This window comes from Schistocerca serialis, chromosome 3 (genome assembly GCF_023864345.2).
Source record: "Schistocerca serialis cubense isolate TAMUIC-IGC-003099 chromosome 3, iqSchSeri2.2, whole genome shotgun sequence".
NCBI lineage: Eukaryota > Metazoa > Arthropoda > Insecta > Orthoptera > Acrididae > Schistocerca > Schistocerca serialis.
In genome coordinates, this window is record NC_064640.1 from 974,521,632 (window position 1) to 974,547,259 (window position 25,628).

Below are 25,628 nucleotides of genomic sequence, written 5' to 3' on the forward strand. Positions count from 1 at the left end.
GGCAAAATACAGGAAGCGAAAGGCTATTTACAATTTGTACAGAAACCAGATGGCAGTTATGAGAGTCGAGGGGCATGAAAGGGAAGCAGCGGTTGGGAAGGGAGTGAGACAAGGTTGTAGCCTCTCCGCGATGTTATTCAATCTGTATATTGAGAAAGCAGTAAAGGAAGCACAAGAAAAATTCGGAGTAGGTATTACAATCCATGGAGAAGAAATAAAAACTTTGAGGTTCACCGATGACACTGTAATTTTGTCAGAGACAGCAAAGGACTTGGAAGAGCAGTTGAACGGAATGGACAGTGTCTTGAAAGGAGGGTATAAGATGAACATCAACAAAAAGCAAAACGAGGATAATGGAATGTAGTCGAATTAAGGGAATTAGATTAGGAAATGAGACACTTAAAGTAGTAAAGGAGTTTTGCTATTTGGGGAGCAAAATAACTGATGATGGTCGAAGTAGAGAAGATATAAAATGTAGACTGGCAATGGCAAGAAAAGCGTTTCTGAAGAAGAGAAATTTGTTTACGTCGAGTATAAATTTAAGTGACAGGAAGTAGTTTTTGAAAGTATTTGTATGGAAGTGAAACATGGACGATAACTAGTTTGGACAAGAAGAGGATAGAAGCTTTCGAAATGTGATGCTACAGAAGAATGCTGAAGATTAGATGGGTAGATCACATAACTAATGAGGTATTGAACAGAATTGGGGAGAAGAGGAGTTCGTGGCACAACTTGACAAGAAGAAGGGACCGGTTGGTAGGGCATGTTCTGAGGCATCAAGGGGTCACAAATTTAGCATTTGAGGGCAGCGTGGAGGGTAAAAATCGTAGAGGGAGTCGAAGAGATGAATACACTAAGCAGATTCAGAAGGATGTAGGTTGCAATAGGTACTGGGAGATCAAGAAGCTTGGACAGGATAGAGTAGCATGGAGAGCTGCATCAAAACAGTCTCAGGGCTGAAGACCACAACAACAACATCGGAAACTGTGCGCAAGATATCTTTCAGAGCAGCATCGGAAGAAGTGGGTCAGTAGCGCCATCAGGTTTCTTGAGCGACGTAAACTGAAACGATAGGAATTACTGAGCGCTATTGTGACTGGAAATGAAACGTGGGTGGCTCATTACACGCCTGAAACAGTCTCATAGTGGCGCCACACTAATTCCTCATTTTCCAAAATATTCAAAACAACAATTTCGGGAAAAAATTATGGCCCCAATGTTTGGGAACCGAAAAGGTACCATTTGGGTCGAATTTCTGCCTCAGGGGGAGACCGTCAATGCACAACGATTTTGTGAGACCCTAAGAAAACTCAAAGGAGTATCCAAAACAAAAGGAGGGCAGAGCTAACGGGAGGAGTGTGCCTGTTACACGACAACGCCTGTCCTCACACAGTCTTAGCCACCAAAGTGCCCATGGACTCACCTGGTTGGGATGTTTGAGCCCTCTTCCAGAGCCCCTGATTTCGCGCCTTCAGGTTATCTTTTCATCTCCTTGAAGCCACACGGCCAGCCGAGGTGGCCGAGCTGTTATAGGCGCTACAGTCTGGAACCGCGCGACCGCTACGGTCGCAGGTTCGAATCCTGCCTCGGGCATGGATGTGTGTGATATCCGTAGGTTAGTTGCGTTTAAGTAGTTCTACGTTCTAGGGGGCTGATGACCACAGCAGTTGAGTCCTATAGTGCTCAGAGCCATTTGAACCATTTGAACAGGGAAGATCCACTGTTCTTGCCTCAGACCGGCCACAATGCCATCCTCAGCCTATGGTGCCATTTGGATGGTGTGTGGGGTTTCAGCACACCACTCTTCCGCCCATTGTAGACTTTGCTGAGCTGGGGGCCGCTACTCTTCATTCCAGTAGCTCTTTAATTCAAGCCCTCTCACAAAGGGAAAATCCCTTGCGGCACCGGGAACATAAAGGCAGGTCGCCCTCTCAGCTGTAGAGGCTCATAGCGGGTAACAAGGAATATCCTATCCGTTCTCCAAATGCCTTCTTCCACACACTGTACAGACGTAGATCCGGATGTAAATCCAGATTCAGTGTCACAGGTGCTAACCATCACCGATTGCCTGACACCACACCTTTCATGTACATGTGTTATTATACACTACTGGCCATTAAAATTGCTACATCACGAAGATGACGTGCTACAGACGTGAAATATAACCGACATGAAGAAGATGCTGTGATATGCAAGTGATTAGCTTTTCAGAGCATTCACACTAGGTTGGCGCCGGTGGCGACACCTACAACGTACTTACATGCAGAAAGTTTCCAACCGATTTCTCATACACAAACAGCAGTTGACCGCCGTTGCCTGGTGAAACGTTGTTGTGATGCCTCATGTAAGGAGGAGAAATGCGTACCATCACGTTTCCGACTTTGATAAGGTCGGATTGTAGCCTATCACGATTGCGGTTTATCGTATCGCGACATTGCCGCTCGCGTTGGTCGAGATGCAATACCTGTTAGCGGAATATTGAATCGGTGGGTTCAGGAGGGTAATACGGAACGCCGTGTTGGATCCCAACGGCCTCGTACCACTAGCAGTCGAGATGACAGGCATCTTATCAGCATGGCTGTAACGGATCGTGCAGCCACGTCTCGATCCCTGAGTCAACAGATGGGGACGTTTGCAAGACAAAAACCATCTGCACGAACAGTTCGACGACGACGTTTGCAGCAGCATGGACTATCAGCTCGGAGACCGTGGCTGCGGTTACCCTTGATGCAGCATCACAGACAGGAGTGCCTGCGATGGTGTACTCAACGACGAACCTGGGTGCACGAATGGCAAAACGTCATGTATTCGGATGAATCCAGGTTCTGTTTACAGCCATCTGGCGGAGCATCCGGCGTGATGGTATGGGGTGCCACTGGTTACACGTCTCGGTCACCTCTTGTTCGCATTGACGGCACTTTGAACAGTGGACGTTACATTTCAGATTTGTTACGACCCGTGGCTGTACCCTTCATTCGATACCTGCGAAACCATACATTTCAGCAGGATAATGCACGACCGCATGTTGCAGGTCCTGTACGGGCTTTTCTGGGTACAGAAAATGTTCGATTACTGCCTGGCCAGCACATTATCCAGATCTCTCACCAATTGAAAACGTCTGGTCAGCGGTGGCAGAGCAACTGGCTCTTCACAATACGCCAGTCACTACTCCTGATGAACTGTGGTATCGTGTTGAAGCTGCATGGGCAGCTGTACCTGTACACGCCATCCAAGCTCTGTTTGACTCAATGCCCAGGCGTATCAAGGTCGTTATTACGGCCAGAGGTGGTTGTTCTGGGTACTGATTTCTCAGGATCTATGCACCCAAATTGCGTGAAAATGTAATCACATGTCAGTTCTAGCATAATATATTTGTCCAATGAATGCCCGTTTATCATCTGCATTTCTTCTTGGTGTAGCAATTTTAACGGCCAGTAGTGTATAAAACACCACCCAGTACAGCTACTGAGTGTGTTTTATGTCTGAAGAAAAGAAGGGTGGTGTAACATGTCATTCTGTCCTTTTCTATTGCCTCCACCGCATCGTACAATTTTTATGTTGGCTGTATACGTATCTGAGGTGCGAAATTTCTTCGTTGGATACAGAGACGGAAGTGATATCAATGAATTTGTTGATATTTTTCTTTATATTGCACAATAACGTACATCAATTGTCAATCTGATTTGTGAAACTATTTCATACATATTAACTTTCTGAAGCTGCGTTGCTATATATATTTCGACCGAATAGATAAACTGAAAGTCTGCACCATCTCGAATGTCTTCATTTTGAACAGTTTATCACCAACCGTAATACATCCAAAGGCGATGAGGGAATATACAGAGTGCACTGTTTCATTGTAAACAGTTAAGGAATGGACAGCTCAATTCGAATGTAGCCACTCTTCAGCGTGATTCACTTGTAGCACGTTTCAAAACTGAAACAACACGTGAAAACAGCCGCCATACATGAAGTGTGAGGTGGAGGAATATGGGGAGGGAGGTGTTCTGTAGGCATCCATCACACAGGGCACCGATGGCTGAGTGCACCATTCTCCCCTAAGCTAATTAGACATTTATGCACAAACCTGCCTTATCATAAATTTTATTTTACAAGCAGACATGGACAACAGTTCAGTGTTACATGAGTGACACTCATCCTCACACTTCAACCTCAACGTTTAACTGAAAATATTTTTATTTTAAAGTTGAATAACGAATTATTCTTTAGTCTTTTATGTGTGATAATAAATGAAGATTCTAAAACATGTCTTTCTGTGTAAATCATAAAACAAAATAAAGACCCCTGTTATATTTTTGAAGACTAAAGCTGGATTAGCTTGTCTTCCTAGCATGAACATCAACTGGGAATGCTATGGAAGTGCGCACATCTCTGCAACCGATAGGTTAGGGCTATCTCTGGATTAAATCATTGAAAAAGTGCAATATATGACCTCTACGATCAGCAGTTACAGCTCTGTGAAATACCTAATGCCATCAACACGTCAGATGAGTGCAGTACATTTTATATAAATAATTAACTAGTAGAAAGCTTTGCGTAAAATGATCGTGAAAAATGTTACTTCTTACTGAAGTTAAAACCGAAGTTTATTTCTCAGTATTTTTGGGACATTTTAAAGAGAATTAAATGTTTTTGTATTTCAGTTTGCTTCTGTGAATAAGACAAGGATGCATCACAAATGAAGAACGGAAGAATTGTGTTTAACATTCTCTCAACACTGCGGTCATGAAAGGAGGAGCACAAGCCTGATTTCGAAAGGATATGGAAGGAAGTAGGTTGTTCCTTTTTCAAAGTAACAATTCTGACATTTACTTGGAGAAGTACCCCTGAATTATTTAAAACGTAAATCTGAATGGCCAGACAGGTATTTGAGCCGTCATCCTCCAGAATACGAGTGCAGTGTGCTAATCACTGCACCACCTCACTTGCTGTCAGAAATGTAGACCAATCAAAATACTAAGTCGAGGCTGATGATTTTGCAGCGAAAGGATGAAATCGGTTTCAACTGTCAAAAAAGCCTGAATTGTGAGTGTTTACAGGTATGGTACACAAAATGGATTCTTTATATTGATTAACCTGCAAAGAGTAAAACGATAGTGCTTAATAGCATTTGGTAGTGCGAGAGTGAGAGATGATAAACATATTAAGATGAGGCGTGAATTACAAAAGAAAATAAAAACTCATCTTTCTTCAAGATAATTCACATCTTCACAAAGTTTCAGTGGCAATTAAAGTACTGATTTGAATCAGCTGATTGACAAAAATTAAATGACGTGAAAAAGAAACGGAAAATAAGTTAGGGAGATATTTACATTGAATCTGAAACTTCGTAGAGGTGAAAAACAAAATAGTAATTTTTAGAAATAATTTAGAAGTACCTCTTCCACTATCTGTTTGAAACAGTAACAATAAAAGGTAAAACGAAGCACAGTTAGCGCACGTTTAAAAACATGTAAAACTTTATGCCGAAACACTGATATTAAAAAAAAAAGCACTTTCCTAGCATTAAGAACCGGGAAGACGTGCCCTAAGTTAAGGATTCTGTTGTGGGGGAAAGGTCGGCCGTGAGGAAGGTACGAATGTGACGGTATAAGCATGGAGGACTGGTGCATAATAGCGAGGGGGTAGGATTGCCTGTTGTGACTGAAGAAGGGGTGAGGTTGAACTGGGTGACCAGATGCCCTATATTTTCTGTGATTATCATTTAGCTTAAGCGTCCCATTGTTTCGACAAAGAGAGTAATGGTCGTACACTGTCCCGTTTTTTGTTAAATGTCCCGTATATTTTGAAACAGCATGTTTTTAAGTAACGAGCAGCATAACAAAATGGAGAATAAATGTGGTCATACTGAATAAATAAAGAAAATACACTTTTTGATTAAATCAAATGAACGAGACACTTTTTTTTTTTTTTTTTTTTTAGTTCTGTGTTTGGTACTATGCAACGCTTTCATATAGCAAGGAGTTTGTCACTCGCACTTTTTTGTGCATTGTCTATTGCTTCAGGTCACAATGTTTACAAGTTTAGTATTAGACTGTAAGAATCGCACGTTATGTCACTACATGTAATACACTGCAAAATTTTCACACAAATTCTAAAAAGATTATTGTATTTACAGACGAAATTAAAACAAAGTTTCAATGTTTGAAATTAAAACGCAAAACTAGAAATCATTTTCCTCATTTGTTTGGATGTAGCAACCACAAAAAATAAAATATTTGCTCTATTATTAATAGAAGAGTTCTTATTTGAGTGAGTGTCAACAGAATGGTACTGTGAGCTGAGTAGTTGTAGTGTAAACAAAGTATTTTAACACAAATCTAGTACATAAAAGTAGTGTTAACTAAAGTTTCCACAAAACATAGATTCATTTCAGTTTCTGATTTCGTACATCTGGTCTCCCTGTGGTAGAAATGGGAATTGGTGATGCTAACTGTTGTTGGAAAAATGTTGTGTACACGATATTACCGCCATTTGTATATGTGCATATCATTATCCCATAACTACAATGACCGCACTGTAATACAAAAAAAAACGATATTTGTTGAATTCAATACAGCGCCGCAAATGTGGCGAGCGAGGGAGGTCAAGGTTCTACATTCCTGTTTCAGCCAACTGCCAGACCTACTTCTGATTTTGAGACACTAGTGTTTCATCAGTGATAGGATGTATAGTGCACGCAGAATATCGTGACCTTCCGATGCGCAGTCGGCAAGACCTGCGTGCTGAGAACGATAGAGGTGGAGGTTGTGGGCAGGTGCTGTAAGGTAAATGCCGAGCGCTGGAGTGGAAAAGACATTCTAAACTGAAGCCTACGCTCATAGTTTTTGGAAGTACACCCACACCCACACTTGAATGGTGACCACTCAAAACGATGTACTGTCAGCTTTGCTTTGGTTTGTGTCTAAGAGAATCTTGCTGAAAACTCAACAAATCCAGCGATTAATTTTTTCCTGACTTGTTAACAATTTGTAGCTTACAGAGAAACGTCATTAGTGGCGAATTTAGAGATTAAAACTCATTTTTTTCCCTTTACTGTATTTCAATTCCCCAACGGGGCAACTGGCAGCAGCATATGCGCTGCTCTTCAGCCGAAAGACATAGAACAAACAATAGAAGACATTTAAAAATAACAAAGGAGAGAATATGGTGAACATAGATATAAAAAAGGGGGAACATCATGGAAGGCAATAGACAAAAAACGGAGTGACTGTAAAATGGAGATAAAAAACTGTTTAAAGGTAGCACACACAAAAAGCCACACACTGCGACAATTAAAAGAACACAAGGCACAGTATGACTGGAGCATAAAAGGTATCGGCAGATGGCGTAGCACATAAACACTGATGGCGAACCTCAAGGCAGTACACAAAATCACACCTCTTGACGCACAGGAGAAACAGCACTAAACACAACACTGATGTGGCACACTGACGATGATCAAAACGGAGGATCTGCCAGGCGCAAGGAGATGAGGGAGACCGGAAGAAGGGAGGGAGGGGAAGAGAGGGGGGAGATGAGCAGGGGGGTCGCGCTGAAGAGGGCCAGATAGGGAGGGATGTGGGAAGGAAAGATGCAAGTATGGGGTGCAGGGTCTCAGGGGGGGGGAAGGAGGAAAATCCGCTCTGGGAGAAGGAGGGGAGAGGAAAAAGGGGGCCCTGGGGGGGGGGGGGGGGGAACAAGGCCAGGTTATAGTTGGAAGGAAGGATAGATGTCACTGCGAAGTTCGTCATCCGGGAGGGGGAGGCGTTGGAAATTGCCCTGATGAAGGAGATGGAGGGTGTGGAGGTGGAGAGAGGGAGGGATACAGCGATAGAGGCGCGGCAATGGGCGGGGGGTGGAGAGGAAGGAGGAAACCAGAGGGTGGGGGGGGATCAAGCCTGCGGACAATGTAAAGGATGTGGAGATGTTGGAGGAACAGGAGGAGGTGGGGGAAGGGGATCAGTTCATACAGGAGCCGTGTGGGGGAAGGAAGGCAGATACGGAAGGCAAGGCGGAGCACATGGTGTTCAAGGATTTGGAGGGCCTTGTAAAAACGGGTGGGGGCGGAGATCCAGGCAACGCTGGCGTAACAGGTGATAGGACGGATGAGGGATTTGTAGGTGTGGAGGATGGTAGAAGGATGCAATCCCCATGTCCGGCCAGACAGGAGTTTCAGAAGGCGGAGGCGGGAATGGGCTTTCTGCTGGATGGTCTGGAGATGAGGGGTCCAGGTAAGGTGTCAGTCGAGGGTGAGGTCAAGGTATTTCAGTGTGGGGGTGAGCTGGATGGGACGACCATAAAGGGTGAGGTAGAACTAATGGAGGTGAAAGGAGTGAGTGATGCGGCCTATAATGATTACGTGGGTTTTGGAGGGGTTGAGACGGAGGAACCACTGGTTACACCAAGTGGTGAACTAGTTAAGGTGGGTTTGGAGGGTACATTGGGACCGTTGAAGGGTAGGATAGAGAGCCAGGAAGGCGGTGTCATCAGCATACTGGAGAAGGTGGACTGGTGGGCTTGGGCATATCAGCCGTATACAAGAGATACAGGAGAGGGGAGAGGACAGAACTCTGGGGGACGCCAGCCGTGGGATAAAAGATACGGGAGTTGGTGTTGTGGAGGGTGACATAGGAAGGACGGTGCGAGAGGAAGGAAGCGACCAGACGGACAAAATTGATAGGCAGGGCGTAGGTTTGGAGTTTAAAGAGGAGACCGGTATGCCATACACGGTCATAGGCATTTTGGAGGTCAAGGGAAACTAAAATGGCGGAGCGACGGGAGTTGAGCTGGAGGGACAGAAGGTGAATGAGGTTGAGGAGTTGGTCTTTTGCAGAGAAGGAGGGTCGGAAGCCACACTGGGTAAGGGGGAGGAAACTCATTTCTTTTATTGTCATGCTAAAATTTGGTTCTTTTGCCATAGCACATTTGAGATAATATTTTGGCGCACGTGCTTCTTGTTGTGTGGACTACTACAAAATTCTGAAACAGTGGTTTATTAATTTTAAGTGACGAATGGTGGAAAAGTAAGGTCAATAGCTTATGAGAAAGCACATCCTCTGTAAGGTCTTCAGTAATGTTGATCCAAAATCCACAGTATTTCTCGTTTCATCAGCAATCGATGGCCCTTATAAATAATTATGTACTTCCATCGAAAAGCTCTGTAGTAAGTGGAATAACATGCTAAATCTGAAATTTTGTATTACCATATGAAAAAATAGTCTCCTCTCAGCGTGCTATCTTTTGCAAAAAGATCATTTTGATACCTCAAACAGCTTATGAATTATGAGGAATGTTCTGGATATTTCGTTCTGGCTTTATCGCTGGATTGCGTGATCGCAAATGGGTGTGTTATATCAGATCAATTTTGTCGAGGTTGGTAATGATCAAGACCTCTACCCAAGTCTATAGAAAGATTTAGTATGTTAGTTAAATTTCCGACGCAATAAAATATAATGTAATATGCACCAAAGGCAAAATCATAGAAACCCCTGATTTTCGTTGCAAACTTTTTTCGAAATTTACGCAGTGTATTACGTAAGCGCAAATATCACGATAACTATGCCCATTGACGAAATGCTGGACACGGCATAGTGGATCTGACATGTAAAGGTATAAGTAACGCAAAAAGATTTTTTTTTTTTTTACTGAATAATTTCTATAAAATCGTTTAAGAAAGATTGCATGGCGTGCGCACACCGGCCGAAATTTCCTCACTGCACGTCGGCCACAGTACCATTTGCGGGCTGTCCGTGCTGCCATCTCGTTTAGCAGTGGAGAAACACCACCTAAGTGTGACTCGTGTTGGCGGCTATCAACTCAACTCTGTGCACGTACACGTTTGCTACACTATTGAAATTCCACATAACGCATCACATTGAACACACAATACTCAGTGAAACATGAATTTAATTGGTTAAACTAAGATATGTTTCGTCCATGGAAATAAAAAGCCAAGTGATTTCATTGCAGTAGTTACACGCTCGTTTTGTATCGCTATTTTTGTAGTGTATGAATAGCCGTCTGAAGGGCGTGGAACACTTGCCGATGACACCGCGTTCCTCGCCCTTGCCCCCACCCTGCAACGCTCCCAACGCCTTCTCCAATCCCATCTTGACCGATTCACCGCTTGGTGTAACCAGTGGTTGCTCAAGGTCAATCCTTCGAAAACCCAGGCGATCATTGTAGGCAAAACCACCCCTTCCTTCCGCCTCCTTGATTTCTATCTCACCGTCTATGGTCGTCCCATCGCCCTCACTCCCACCCTTAAGTACCTTGGCGTCACCCTCGACCGTCGCCTCTCCTGGACTCCCCATCTCCAGACAATCCAAGCCAAGGCACGTTCCCGCCTCCGTCTCCTCAAGCTCCTTTCCGGCCGTACGTGGGGTCTGGACCCCTCCACCATCCTCCACACCTATAAATCCCTCATCCGCCCCATCCTTTGTTATGCCCATCCAGCATGGATCTCCGCTCCCCCTACCTTTTATAAATCCCTCCAAATCCTTGAACGCCATGCTCTCCGCCTCGCCTATCGCATCCGTCTCCCCTCCCCCACACGGATCCGCTACGATCTCATCCCCTTCCCCCACCTCCTCCTTTTCCTTGAGAGGATACGGATCCTTACACCTCCCGCAAACTCGATCCTCCTCACCCGCTCGTCTCCCCGATCCTCTCCCACCCCCGCCCGCTGCCGCGCCTGTATTCGCACGTCCCACCCGGTCTCCATCTCTCCACCCTCCTTACCCTCTCCCAAGGTGGCTTCCGCCAGCTCCCCCTCCCTGATGATGCCCTCCTCCCTTCCATCTACCCCTCCTACCAACTTTGATCCTCCCGCCCTCCTCCTGTACTTATTCCTCCGGGCACCCTCCCTCCCTCCTCTCCCTTTTCCCTCCCTCCTCCTTTTCTCCCCCCCTCCTCCCCCGGGCCTCCCCTCCCCTGTTCCTCTCCTCCTGCCCCCGACTCCTCAGCCATTGGCATCCTTTTTCTCCCCTCTCCCCCACATTCCCCTTCTACCCCTCTTGGCAGGTCCCCGGACTCGCACACGTTACGTGGACATTCGCGCGCCGGAGGTCGCCGCCATCAGTGTTTTGTGTGTTTAGTGTTTAGTGTTCACCGTCCCCTCCATCGTTCACCAGTGTCATCATCATCTTCAGTGGTTGTGCGTCGTCTCATCAGCTAGCAGTGTGGATTTTCGACGAGTGTGAACGGCTCCGTGATTGTCTCTATGTGTCTCCTGTTTTATTGCCCACCGCTCTGTGACTTATGTGTCTTCTCCCTGTTTTTGCTGCTTGTTTCTTCTATGGCTGAAGAGCAGCGTAGTGTGCTGCTGACAGCCTGCCTGTTGTACAGGTTTTAAAATAACAATAAAGTAAAAAAAAAAAGCGTGGAACACATTCGAGGGTTGGATTCCCTCTCTTCTTCATCAAAGAGTTTCAGTGCCTGGGCTACTCTCAGGGTGCACCTTCGACGTGGAAGATCCCCGCCGTTTCCCTGCCGTGTCGTCTGCTTGCCGTCCATACTGCCTGCCGGTGCTCGCCGCCGCCGCCGCCGCTTGGTCGCCGCCTTCCGGTCCTCCTCGCCGCCGCCGCCGCCGCCGTCGCCGCCTGCCGGGGCTCGCCGCCCCCGCCTGGTCGCCGCCTGCCGGTGCTCGCCGCCGCCGCCGCCGCCGCCGCCGCCTGCTGATCGCCGCCGCCGCCGCCGTCGCCGCCTGCCGGGGCTCGCCGCCGCCGCCGCCGCCAGCCGGTGCCCGCCGCCGCCGCCGCCATCCGGTGCCCGCCGCCGCCGCCGCCTGCTGATCGCCGCCGCCGCCGCCGTCGCCGCCTGCCGGGGCTCGCCGCCGCCGCCGCCGCCAGCCGGTGCCCGCCGCCGCCGCCGCCATCCAGTGCCCGCCGCCGCCGCCATCCGGTGCCGCCTGGTCGCCGCCATCGCCGCCGTCCTGACCCTGGTCTACAGCCGTCTTCATCCGTCTTCGTCTTTGTCTGTCCCCAGTTTCTGTCCTCTCCTCTTCGTTCTGTTCGTTCTTGTTTCTCTCTCCCGTCATGTCCGCCCCCACCACCACTGTCACTACTACCACCACCGCCATTGTCTATACCTCCCCTTCCGCCGCATCCACCACTATAACTTGGTGTGCCCAGTCCCACCCCCCTCCTTCCATTCCACCTCTCCTCACTCTCCCTTCACCCTCTATCTTTGTCGCCCCCTCTCCCGCTTCTTCCTCCCGCTCCTCTCGTTCTGATCCCTTCCCCCCACTCCCCCAGCCTGTCACTGCAGCTCCGGCTCGGGTGGTGGCCCGTCGGGCCACTGCCCACGCCCAGCTCTCCCCATCACCTTCGCCATCACCGCCGCCACTGCCACCGTCATCGTCATCGTCACCGTCGCCTTCGCCTTCACCGTCACCGTCACCATCTTCGGCGCCGACTCCGGCCCCGGGACCTGCGCCTCCCCGCCACATTCCCGTTGTTCCCATCCCCCACACCTCCTCCACCGCCGTCAAGCGCCCCAGTGGCACTCCTGCTTCCTCTGCTTCCAAAAAGGCTGCACCTCGTCCTCCTTCCCCCACCCATGATGCCATGGAAGTCTGCCCGCCTGTCCCTGCCCCCTCATCCTCCTCCTCTCCCCCTTCCTCCTACCGTTACCTCCTCTCCCGTCCTGATCCCTCTCTCCTTGAAGCCCGGAACCTCACCCTCTTCCTTCACCAGCATTGTCCTGGTGCCCCCATCTCCCTCCTCACTCCTCGCCGAGATTCGGTCCTCATCTCCTCCCCCAGCCCAACCCTCCACACCTACCTCCTTTCCCGCATCCCTGTCACCCGCTTTGGCCCTCATGCCTCTCTCACCCCTGCTCCTTCACCACCTCCCTCCCGCCAACCCCAACCTCCGCGTCGCCCGCCAACTCTCACCGCCGTGATCACTCGGCTTAGTCCAGTGATCACGGAGGAGGAGGTGTTGGCGGAGCTCCAGGCGCATCCCCATTTGGAGGTGCGTGCGGTTCGCCGCATACATAACGCTGCCGGCCCCACCCGCCTTATGCGGGTTTTTTCTGTGCACGCCCCCTCCATTGACCGTCTCCTGAAGGAGGGTGCCCTCCTTTTTAACCAGCGGTACAAGGTCGACCCCTCCCGTTCCCCTCCTCAATCCCTGCGCTGCCAGAGGTGTCTACGCTATAACGCGCACCCCACAGCTGAGTGCCGCGAGGCCCCCACCTGCCCGCATTGTCGGCAAGCGCACTTCCTCAGGCAGTGCCCCAACCTCCAATCCCCTCCTTCCTGCAATACCTGCAATCTCCCCCATCCCACGTACTCCCAAAAGTGTAAAGCCCGACCCCCTCCAACCACTCCTGAACTCACCGTCCCTGTCCGTCCCCTGGACGCCCCCACCCCTCCTGGCAATTCCCTTCGTCCCCCCCCCCACCGCTGAGGACATCATCAGGTTCCTTACCATCGTCCTCCAGAATGTTCATCCCTTTCAGCGGCCACACACGCTCCAACAGATCTCCCTCGCCGCCCGTTCCATATTCCAACTCAAGATGTACGCCACCTACTCCAACAACCAGGCCCATTTCACCTTCTCCCGCCTCGACACCCTCGTCTAAATCCCTATCATGGCGCGACAGCAACGTATCCTTTTCAACAACATCCGCTCCCTACCCGCCAACAGGAACCTCTTCCTGCACACCCTTGCCACCCACCGCGTTGATGCCTTCCTCCTTAATGAAACCTTCCTCCAACCCCACCACACCATTCCCACTTCGCCCTACCTCCGCCACCGCTCCGATAATCCCCTCCCAATTGCGCGTGGCGGAGTTGCCATTGGTCACCACCGCCAGATCCCCGTTCGGCTCCAACCTCTCCTTCCCGACCCCACCGAACACCTGATCCTTAGTCTGTTCTTCCCCGGCCTTACCGTTACCTGCGCCACCATCTATGTCCGCCCCAACGCTCCTCTTCCCTTCGACTTCCTCTCCCACGTCGATCATACCTTTTCCTCCTACGTGATCGCCGCCGACCTCAACATCCATAGTCGTTCCGCTGCCCAGTTACGGCGGTGGCATCGGTTCCTCTCCACCCTTCAAGGTGACCTCGTCCCCATCCCCCGGCATACCCGTCCTGAATCCAACTCCACTCCTGATGTTATCCTCTCCTCCCCCAACCTCCTTGGCCACATAACGGTGGATGTCCTGGAACCTATTGGTAGCGACCATCTCCCTGTCCTCCTCACCGTTTCAGACGGTCGTCGCCCTCGCCCCGACCCTCGTACTGACCCTCCCCCTAAGTATGTCCACGACTATTCCCGAGCCGACTGGAATGCCTACCGGGATACCCTTTCCACCCAGGTCGATAGCCACCCTCTCACCTACCACCACCCTGACGATGTCACCCATGCCGCCTCCTTTCTCCAGCAGACCTTGCCTGAGGCCGTGGAGGCCCACGTTCCTACTGTCGCCATCCACCCCCACCGTCCTACCTTACCCCCACAGGCCGTTCTCCTCCTCCGTGAATCCCGTCGTCTCTACCGTGCCTTCCTCCGCACGCGTGACCCGGACACACTACGACGCCACCGGCAACTCCAGCGACACGTTCGTAATTTGCTCGCGGCTAAGAAACGCCGGGACTGGCGACAGACATGCACCCGTTTAAATGCAACCCTACCAATCAACTCGTCCAAGTTCTGGTCGGCCTTCCGTCGCCTTACCGGAACTAAACCCTCCCCCTACTATCCTCTTCTCCATGATGATCACCCTTTCCCTGACACCCTTAGTAAGGCCAATCACTTTGCCTCCTACCTCTCCGATGTCTTCTCCATCCCTGACGATCCCCAGTTCGATTACTCCCTCTTCCCGGATATCCGCGATCGAACTGACACCTCTGTCCCTCCCCTCGCTCCTGGTTTCCAGTACTTGGACAACATTACACACACGGAACTCAATGCCCCTATCACTACACAGGGTCTCATTGATACACTCCGCACAAAACGCAACACCGCTCCTGGTCACGATCGTGCCACCTACCGTCACCTTCGTGAAGCTCCTGTCTCTTTCCTCTCCACCCTGGCCAGGCTCTACAATGTAGTCCTGTCCACCGGTTACTACCCCGACCTGTGGAAAACCTCCCGTATCCTCATGTTCCTTAAACCTGGCAAACCGCCGTCCGCCGTCTCCTCCTACCGTCCCATCAGCCTTACCTCGGTCTTCAGCAAGGTCCTGGAATCTATCCTCACCCGCCGCATCCACCAGCATCTCCGCCAGCACCGCCTCCTTCCCGTCACCCAGTGTGGCTTTCGGCCATCCTTCTCTTCCGACGATCTTCTCCTTCACCTCACTCATCTCCTTTCCGAACAGCTTAATTCCCGTCGCTCCGCAATCTTCCTCTCCCTTGACCTCGAACGCGCTTATGACCGCGTCTGGCATTCCGGTCTCCTCTTCAAGCTCCAAACCTTTGCCCTTCCCATTAACTACGTCCGTCTGATCGGTTCCTTTCTCTCCCGCCGTCCTTCCTATGTCACCATCCATAACACAGATTCCTACACCTTTTTCCCCTCCGCCGGTGTGCCCCAAGGCTCCGTCCTCTCCCCCCTTCTGTACCTTTTGTACACGGCGGACATGCCGCCGCCGTCGCCCCCCGTCCACCTCCTCCAGTTTGCCGATGACACCGCGTTCCTCGCCCTTGCCCCCACCCTGCAACGCACCCAACGCCTTCTCCAATCCCATCTTGACCGATTCACCGCTTGGTGTAACCAGTGGTTGCTCAAGGTCAATCCTTCGAAAACCCAGGCGATCATTGTAGGCAAAACCACCCCTTCCTTCCGCCTCCTTGATTTCTATCTCACCGTCTATGGCCGTCCCATCGCCCTCACTCCCACCCTTAAGTACCTTGGCGTCACCCTCGACCGTCGCCTCTCCTGGACTCCCCATCTCCAGACAATCCAAGCCAAGGCACGTTCCCGCCTCCGTCTCCTCAAGCTCCTTTCCGGCCGTACGTGGGGTCTGGACCCCTCCACCATCCTCCACACCTATAAATCCCTCATCCGCCCCATCCTTTGTTATGCCCATCCAGCATGGATCTCCGCTCCCCCTACCTTTTATAAATCCCTCCAAATCCTTGAACGCCATGCTCTCCGCCTCGCCTATCGCATCCGTCTCCCCTCCCCCACGCGGATCCTCTACGATCTCATCCCCTTCCCTCACCTCCTCCTTTTCCTTGAGAGGATACGGATCCTTACACCTCCCGCAAACTCGATCCTCCTCACCCGCTCGTCTCCCCGATCCTCTCCCACCCCCGCCCGCTGCCGCGCCTGTATTCGCACGTCCCACCCGGTCTCCATCTCTCCACCCTCCTTACCCTCTCCCAAGGTGGCTTCCGCCAGCTCCCCCTCCCTGATGATGCCCTCCTCCCTTCCATCTACCCCTCCTACCAACTTTGATCCTCCCGCCCTCCTCCTGTACTTATTCCTCCGGGCACCCTCCCTCCCTCCTCTCCCTTTTCCCTCCCTCCTCCTTTTCTCCCCCCCTCCTCCCCCGGGCCTCCCCTCCCCTGTTCCTCTCCTCCTGCCCGTGACTCCTCAGCCATTGGCATCCTTTTTCTCCCCTCTCCCCCACCTCCCCCTTCTACCCCTCTTGGCAGGTCCCCGGACTCGCACACGTTACGTGGACATTCGCGCGCCGGAGGTCGCCGCCATCAGTGTTTTGTGTGTTTAGTGTTTAGTGTTCACCGTCCCCTCCATCGTTCACCAGTGTCATCATCATCTTCAGTGGTTGTGCGTCGTCTCATCAGCTAGCAGTGTGGATTTTAACGAGTGTGAACGGCTCCGTGATTGTCTCTATGTGTCTCCTGTTTTATTGCCCACCGCTCTGTGACTTATGTGTCTTCTCCCTGTTTTTGCTGCTTGTTTCTTCTATGGCTGAAGAGCAGCGTAGTGTGCTGCTGACAGCCTGCCTGTTGTACAGGTTTTAAAATAACAATAAAGTAAAAAAAAAAAAGCGTGGAACACATTCGAGGGTTGGATTCCCTCTCTTCTTCATCAAAGAGTTTCAGTGCCTGGGCTACTCTCAGGGTGCACCTTCGACGTGGAAGATCCCCGCCGTTTCCCTGCCGTGTCGTCTGCTTGCCGTCCATACTGCCTGCCGGTGCTCGCCGCCGCCGCCGCCGCTTGGTCGCCGCCTTCCGGTCCTCCTCGCCGCCGCCGCCGCCGCCGCCGCCGTCGCCGCCTGCCGGGGCTCGCCGCCCCCGCCTGGTCACCGCCTGCCGGTGCTCGCCGCCGCCGCCGCCGCCGCCGCCGCCGCCTGCTGATCGCCGCCGCCGCCGCCGTCGCCGCCTGCCGGGGCTCGCCGCCGCCGCCGCCGCCAGCCGGTGCCCGCCGCCGCCGCCGCCATCCGGTGCCCGCCGCCGCCGCCGCCTGCTGATCGCCGCCGCCGCCGCCGTCGCCGCCTGCCGGGGCTCGCCGCCGCCGCCGCCGCCAGCCGGTGCCCGCCGCCGCCGCCGCCATCCGGTGCCCGCCGCCGCCGCCATCCGGTGCCGCCTGGTCGCCGCCATCGCCGCCGTCCTGACCCTGGTCTACAGCCGTCTTCATCCGTCTTCGTCTTTGTCTGTCCCCAGTTTCTGTCCTCTCCTCTTCGTTCTGTTCGTTCTTGTTTCTCTCTCCCGTCATGTCCGCCCCCACCACCACTGTCACTACTACCACCACCGCCATTGTCTATACCTCCCCTTCCGCCGCATCCACCACTATAACTTGGTGTGCCCAGTCCCACCCCCCTCCTTCCATTCCACCTCTCCTCACTCTCCCTTCACCCTCTATCTTTGTCGCCCCCTCTCCCGCTTCTTCCTCCCGCTCCTCTCGTTCTGATCCCTTCCCCCCACTCCCCCAGCCTGTCACTGCAGCTCCGGCTTGGGTGGTGGCCCGTCGGGCCACTGCCCACGCCCAGCTCTCCCCATCACCTTCGCCATCACCGCCGCCACTGCCACCGTCATCGTCATCGTCACCGTCGCCTTCGCCTTCACCGTCACCGTCACCATCTTCGGCGCCGACTCCGGCCCCGGGACCTGCGCCTCCCCGCCACATTCCCGTTGTTCCCATCCCCCACACCTCCTCCACCGCCGTCAAGCGCCCCAGTGGCACTCCTGCTTCCTCTGCTTCCAAAAAGGCTGCACCTCGTCCTCCTTCCCCCACCCATGATGCCATGGAAGTCTCCCCGCCTGTCCCTGCCCCCTCATCCTCCTCCTCTCCCCCTTCCTCCTACCGCTACCTCCTCTCCCGTCCTGATCCCTCTCTCCTTGAAGCCCGGAACCTCACCCTCTTCCTTCACCAGCATTGTCCTGGTGCCCCCATCTCCCTCCTCACTCCTCGCCGAGATTCGGTCCTCATCTCCTCCCCCAGCCCAACCCTCCACACCTACCTCCTTTCCCGCACCCCTGTCACCCGCTTTGGCCCTCATGCCTCTCTCACCCCTGCTCCTTCACCACCTCCCTCCCGCCAACCCCAACCTCCGCGTCGCCCGCCAACTCTCACCGCCGTGATTACTCGGCTTAGTCCAGTGATCACGGAGGAGGAGGTGTTGGCGGAGCTCCAGGCGCATCCCCATTTGGAGGTGCGTGCAGTTCGCCGCATACATAACGCTGCCGGCCCCACCTGCCTTATGCGGGTTTTTTCTGTGCACGCCCCCTCCATTGACCGTCTCCTGAAGGAGGGTGCCCTCCTTTTTAACCAGCGGTACAAGGTCGACCCCTCCCGTTCCCCTCCTCAATCCCTGCGCTGCCAGAGGTGTCTACGCTATAACGCGCACCCCACAGCTGAGTGCCGCGAGGCCCCCACCTGCCCGCATTGTCGGCAAGCGCACTTCCTCAGGCAGTGCCCCAACCTCCAATCCCCTCCTTCCTGCAATACCTGCAATCTCCCCCATCCCACGTACTCCCAAAAGTGTAAAGCCCGACCCCCTCCAACCACTCCTGAACTCACCGTCCCTGTCCGTCCCCTGGACGCCCCCACCCCTCCTGGCAATTCCCTTCGTCCCCCCCCCCACCGCTGAGGACATCATCAGGTTCCTTACCATCGTCCTCCAGAATGTTCATCCCTTTCAGCGGCCACACACGCTCCAACAGATCTCCCTCGCCGCCCGTTCCATATTCCAACTCAAGATGTACGCCACCTACTCCAACAACCAGGCCCATTTCACCTTCTCCCGCCTCGACACCCTCGTCTAAATCCCTATCATGGCGCGACAGCAACGTATCCTTTTCAACAACATCCGCTCCCTACCCGCCAACAGGAACCTCTTCCTGCACACCCTTGCCACCCACCGCGTTGATGCCTTCCTCCTTAATGAAACCTTCCTCCAACCCCACCACACCATTCCCACTTCGCCCTACCTCCTCCACCGCTCCGATAATCCCCTCCCAATTGCGCGTGGCGGAGTTGCCATTGGTCACCACCGCCAGATCCCCGTTCGGCTCCAACCTCTCCTTCCCGACCCCACCGAACACCTGATCCTTAGTCTGTTCTTCCCCGGCCTTACCGTTACCTGCGCCACCATCTATGTCCGCCCCAACGCTCCTCTTCCCTTCGACTTCCTCTCCCACGTCGATCGTACCTTTTCCTCCTACGTGATCGCCGCCGCAACATCCATAGTCGTTCCGCTGCCCAGTTACGGCGGTGGCATCGGTTCCTCTCCACCCTTCAAGGTGACCTCGTCCCCATCCCCCGGCATACCCGTCCTGAATCCAACTCCACTCCTGATGTTATCCTCTCCTCCCCCAACCTCCTTGGCCACATAACGGTGGATGTCCTGGAACCTATTGGTAGCGACCATCTCCCTGTCCTCCTCACCGTTTCAGACGGTCGTCGCCCTCGCCCCGACCCTCGTACTGACCCTCCCCCTAAGTATGTCCACGACTATTCCCGAGCCGACTGGAATGCCTACCGGGATACCCTTTCCACCCAGGTCGATAGCCACCCTCTCACCTACCACCACCCTGACGATGTCACCCATGCCGCCTCCTTTCTCCAGCAGACCTTGTCTGAGGCCGTGGAGGCCCACGTTCCTACTGTCGCCATCCACCCCCACCGTCCTACCTTACCCCCACAGGCCGTTCTCCTCCTCCGTGAATCCCGTCGTCTCTACCGTGCCTTCCTCCGCACGCGTGACCCGGACACACTACGACGCCACCGGCAACTCCAGCGACACGTTCGTAATTTGCTCGCGGCTAAGAAACGCCGGGACTGGCGACAGACATGCACCCGTTTAAATGCAACCCTACCAATCAACTCGTCCAAGTTCTGGTCGGCCTTCCGTCGCCTTACCGGAACTAAACCCTCCCCCTACTATCCTCTTCTCCATGATGATCACCCTTTCCCTGACACCCTTAGTAAGGCCAATCACTTTGCCTCCTACCTCTCCGATGTCTTCTCCATCCCCGACGATCCCCAGTTCGATTACTCCCTCTTCCCGGATATCCGCGATCGAACTGACACCTCTGTCCCTCCCCTCGCTCCTGGTTTCCAGTACTTGGACAACATTACACACACGGAACTCAATGCCCCTATCACTACACAGGATCTCATTGATACACTCCGCACAAAACGCAACACCGCTCCTGGTCACGATCGTGCCACCTACCGTCACCTTCGTGAAGCTCCTGTCTCTTTCCTCTCCACCCTGGCCAGGCTCTACAATGTAGTCCTGTCCACCGGTTACTACCCCGACCTGTGGAAAACCTCCCGTATCCTCATGTTCCTTAAACCTGGCAAACCGCCGTCCGCCGTCTCCTCCTACCGTCCCATCAGCCTTACCTCGGTCTTCAGCAAGGTCCTGGAATCTATCCTCACCCGCCGCATCCACCAGCATCTCCGCCAGCACCGCCTCCTTCCCGTCACCCAGTGTGGCTTTCGGCCATCCTTCTCTTCCGACGATCTTCTCCTTCACCTCACTCATCTCCTTTCCGAACAGCTTAATTCCCGTCGCTCCGCAATCTTCCTCTCCCTTGACCTCGAACGCGCTTATGACCGCGTCTGGCATTCCGGTCTCCTCTTCAAGCTCCAAACCTTTGCCCTTCCCATTAACTACGTCCGTCTGATCGGTTCCTTTCTCTCCCGCCGTCCTTCCTATGTCACCATCCATAACACAGATTCCTACACCTTTTTCCCCTCCGCCGGTGTGCCCCAAGGCTCCGTCCTCTCCCCCCTTCTGTACCTTTTGTACACGGCGGACATGCCGCCGCCGTCGCCCCCCGTCCACCTCCTCCAGTTTGCCGATGACACCGCGTTCCTCGCCCTTGCCCCCACCCTGCAACGCTCCCAACGCCTTCTCCAATCCCATCTTGACCGATTCACCGCTTGGTGTAACCAGTGGTTGCTCAAGGTCAATCCTTCGAAAACCCAGGCGATCATTGTAGGCAAAACCACCCCTTCCTTCCGCCTCCTTGATTTCTATCTCACCGTCTATGGCTGTCCCATCGCCCTCACTCCCACCCTTAAGTACCTTGGTGTCACCCTCGACCGTCGCCTCTCCTGGACTCCCCATCTCCAGACAATCCAAGCCAAGGCACGTTCCCGCCTCCGTCTCCTCAAGCTCCTTTCCGGCCGTACGTGGGGTCTGGACCCCTCCACCATCCTCCACACCTATAAATCCCTCATCCGCCCCATCCTTTGTTATGCCCATCCAGCATGGATCTCCGCTCCCCCTACCTTTTATAAATCCCTCCAAATCCTTGAACGCCATGCTCTCCGCCTCGCCTATCGCATCCGTCTCCCCTCCCCCACGCGGATCCTCTACGATCTCATCCCCTTCCCCCACCTCCTCCTTTTCCTTGAGAGGATACGGATCCTGTACACCTCCCGCAAACTCGATCCTCCTCACCCGCTCGTCTCCCCGATCCTCTCCCACCCCCGCCCGCTGCCGCGCCTGTATTCGCACGTCCCACCCAGTCTCCATCTCTCCACCCTCCTTACCCTCTCCCAAGGTGGCTTCCGCCAGCTCCCCCTCCCTGATGATGCCCTCCTCCCTTCCATCTACCCCTCCTACCAACTTTGATCCTCCCGCCCTCCTCCTGTACTTATTCCTCCGGGCACCCTCCCTCCCTCCTCTCCCTTTTCCCTCCCTCCTCCTTTTCTCCCCCCCTCCTCCCCCGGGCCTCCCCTCCCCTGTTCCTCTCCTCCTGCCCCCGACTCCTCAGCCATTGGCATCCTTTTTCTCCCCTCTCCCCCACCTCCCCCTTCTACCCCTCTTGGCAGGTCCCCGGACTCGCACACGTTACGTGGACATTCGCGCGCCGGAGGTCGCCGCCATCAGTGTTTTGTGTGTTTAGTGTTTAGTGTTTAGTGTTCACCATCCCCTCCATCGGTCACCAGTGCCATCATCATCTTCAGTGGTTGTGCGTCGTCTCATCAGCTAGCAGTGTGGATTTTCGACGAGTGTGAACGGCTCCGTGATTGTCTCTATGTGTCTCCTGTTTTATTGCCCACCGCTCTGTGACTTATGCGACTTCTCCCGGTTTTTGCTGCTTGTTTCTTCTATGGCTGAAGAGCAGCGTAGTGTGCTGCTGACAGCCTGCCTGTTGTACAGGTTTTAAAATAACAATAAAGTAAAAAAAAAAAAAAGGGCGTGGAACGGTATGAAAGCACAGCAAATGCTACTTCATCTTTAATGTAACAGCGATAGATTTTTGTAGTGTTGAATTGTGTTATGGAAGTACTTACGTGGAGGATTAACTTTTACTACCATGCGTGCAGAGTGGCTTGTCTTGTAGCGGCGGTTGCCCGTCGTGAGTGTGGATGGAGCAGGAGGGATGACTGTCTAAGGTAAAGGGTAAGAGAATTGAGGGGAATATATTTTGTTCTGTAACAAGATCGATAATCCGTATTATAGTAAGACTAGTAGAGTGTGGGTTAGCAACTATCACTCAAATATTCTGTTATCTTGATCGTCAGTATCGTGCATCAATGGGTCGATGTTTCCCCAATCTCTTAAATCGAAACACAGACGCTTCGGGCTTACACTGTTTCTTTTAGATAACACTGTCTCTGGTTATGAAAGTCAAAAATAGGTTTACGGTTCCCTGGACCCCTCGACGCTTGTGTCAACAATTTCTGATATTATTTATTAGTATAACCGTTACTAGAAAGTGTCTGGCAGGTATGCGGATGCTACCAGTATATAAAAAAGGGTTATAGCTGCACACCAGCACTGGCGAAATGGAACTGCTGAGTTCCTGCCTGTAAGGTTAGAGAGTTCAGTCTTCAAATTGGGAAAAAGTGGACTCGTTCAGAGCACAGATAAAATTTCGTCCCAACAAACCAGATGATAGAATGCATGAATTAAAATTCTTCCTGGGATTTAAATTTGTGTTAACGCAACAAGCATAAAAATAACATTTCTACGTATTGTTGAGAATCATAACATAAATAATTACCTCATAAGTCCAGCATGTTACGGGTTCGTGTTTGGAATATGATTTCTAACCTCTTCGTTACGTTTACAGGTGTCCTAACAACATTTTCAGCAACACGATACAGGGAAAAATCTGTGTCCGTAGTAGCAAAACTGAAGAAAAATTACTCTCTTCTTTTAGAGGGCGTAGACTGCCCTCGTTTGATAAAAAGTTTGCATGAATCTTCACACAGTTAATCCAGTTCACCAATAAATCTTGTTGAAGCCGCAACGCCCCCTCCGCCGTCCATAACGATCTCTTAAGAAACTCCTAATTTTTCCAAATGATTAATTTAGTAAATACAGTTTATTGAACTAAACAAACAACAATAATTAATAATACCCTATAGAAAATAAATTACAGGTGTCATTAAACAGTGTTACATTTCGAAATTGAAATCGTAAAACAGAATTGGTTTTTATGCAGCCAATATGTTAACGTCTACTTTCCGTAATTTTATTTCAGTACTAACTTTCATGATATATTTTTAGTCTGTTTTCCACAAGACACCGTTTTCAATTGTCATTATGCCCGCCGTCTTTGCACTATTGAAGATCGATGACGAATTTACAGGAGTTTTGGTTCTGAATAAATTCACTACCTTCTAGCGTTGGTAACTGAGGTATAAATAAATTTTTAACACTTTCACATTTGGGAACTCTGATTTTTAATACATGTCTTGATATGACCACGAAGCTGGAATTTTTTCTCCACTTTTAACAATTTCCCAGATGAAATACTTAAAATGTACCACTTCATCTTCAAAATTCACTTCAAAGTCCGCAGAACAGTTTTCAAGGAATCTATTTGTTGCTATGGGCCCCTACCTTAAATTCGGCAACAGACTTCACTCAGAACCCAGCGAAAAACCCATACAGGAAAGAGCTTTCTTTTAAGCGTTTATACAATGAGGAAATTCTCAGCGTAACTTGACTATTGGTACGTAAATATCAGTCATGATCATCTCTCTTCCACGAACCACAGTTTCCTCCGTATTACCATCATCGTGTATTTCGGTGTCATTTTTCCACTTTGTGATGTTACGAAGTTTTGTAACGATTTCAGAAATTCCACAGCCATTTGAAGCTCAACTGCTCTATTTTGTAAGACACTGTTAACGCCATTCATCTGGTCTGGTACTGCGTTTCGTAAAGATGTGGTCTCGTGAACTGTTGGAGGCTTGTGATTCCCACCTTCAGCAACGTTCTCCAAAGGCTTCAGAAACTGGGTAGGGTTTTGAGATAGCATATTTGCTGCGTCAGCTCTTCAACACCGTCTAGTCTTATATGGCGTTTTTAAAACAAATGCAGCTCCTTGCCAACAGATGTTCAAGCACAGAATAACTCAAACGTTCGGTTCAAATTGGAGCAGATTATAGTGGGACCACAACCGATTATTTTGATGTATCGGACAAATTTTCGAATTGTAATTTTTGTGTGTAAAGGACACACGCAGCGTACATCGCGTAACAACGACGTAGCTCATACTAACTGTTCAAAGTGAAGATCACCAGTCTCAATGTACATATGGCATGGCGCATGCGCATGGCGCATGCTCTCAAAGATTCCTTGTGTCTGTTTCACCAGGATACAGGCAGTTTGGGCCGTAGCAAGTAAGTCTTCATCCGTCAAGGGAGTGTGCTGTTTATCACCCACTGCCTTTTCGTATATAACAGATGCCCCGAATCTGTGCGAGGGTGCGGCAGAACTGAATTGCGTCGCTCTGAACAATTAGTATGAGCTACTTTCTTACGCGGTGTATGTACACAGTACATTAATTATGCATTTCCGACCATCGATCCTCTATCTCAATATAATCCGTTGTGGACACACTCTGACCTGTTTCAATTTGACCAAAAAGGAGTAAGAGATCCTGTATCTATCTCCACCGATTGGATAAATCTGAGAAAAATGGTACATTGCTTGCACCAGCAAGAACAATGAGGTTGCTCCAGTGCATCCTTCTACAGTAAATACTCCAACCTAACTTAGTGTAATATTCATTGTTTTTGTTTCGAACACATGCATATCACACTCCTTTTTCTTACATGAACATTGTTGTCTGATCCAGAATGAAATTTTCACTCTGCAGCGCTGTGTGCGCTAGTACGACAGTTCTAGCTGATTAGAGATGTGTGCCAGACCGAGATTCGAAATCGAGACCCTTCCGTTTTGTGGGTAAGTGCTCTACCACAGAGCTATCAATGCACGACTCA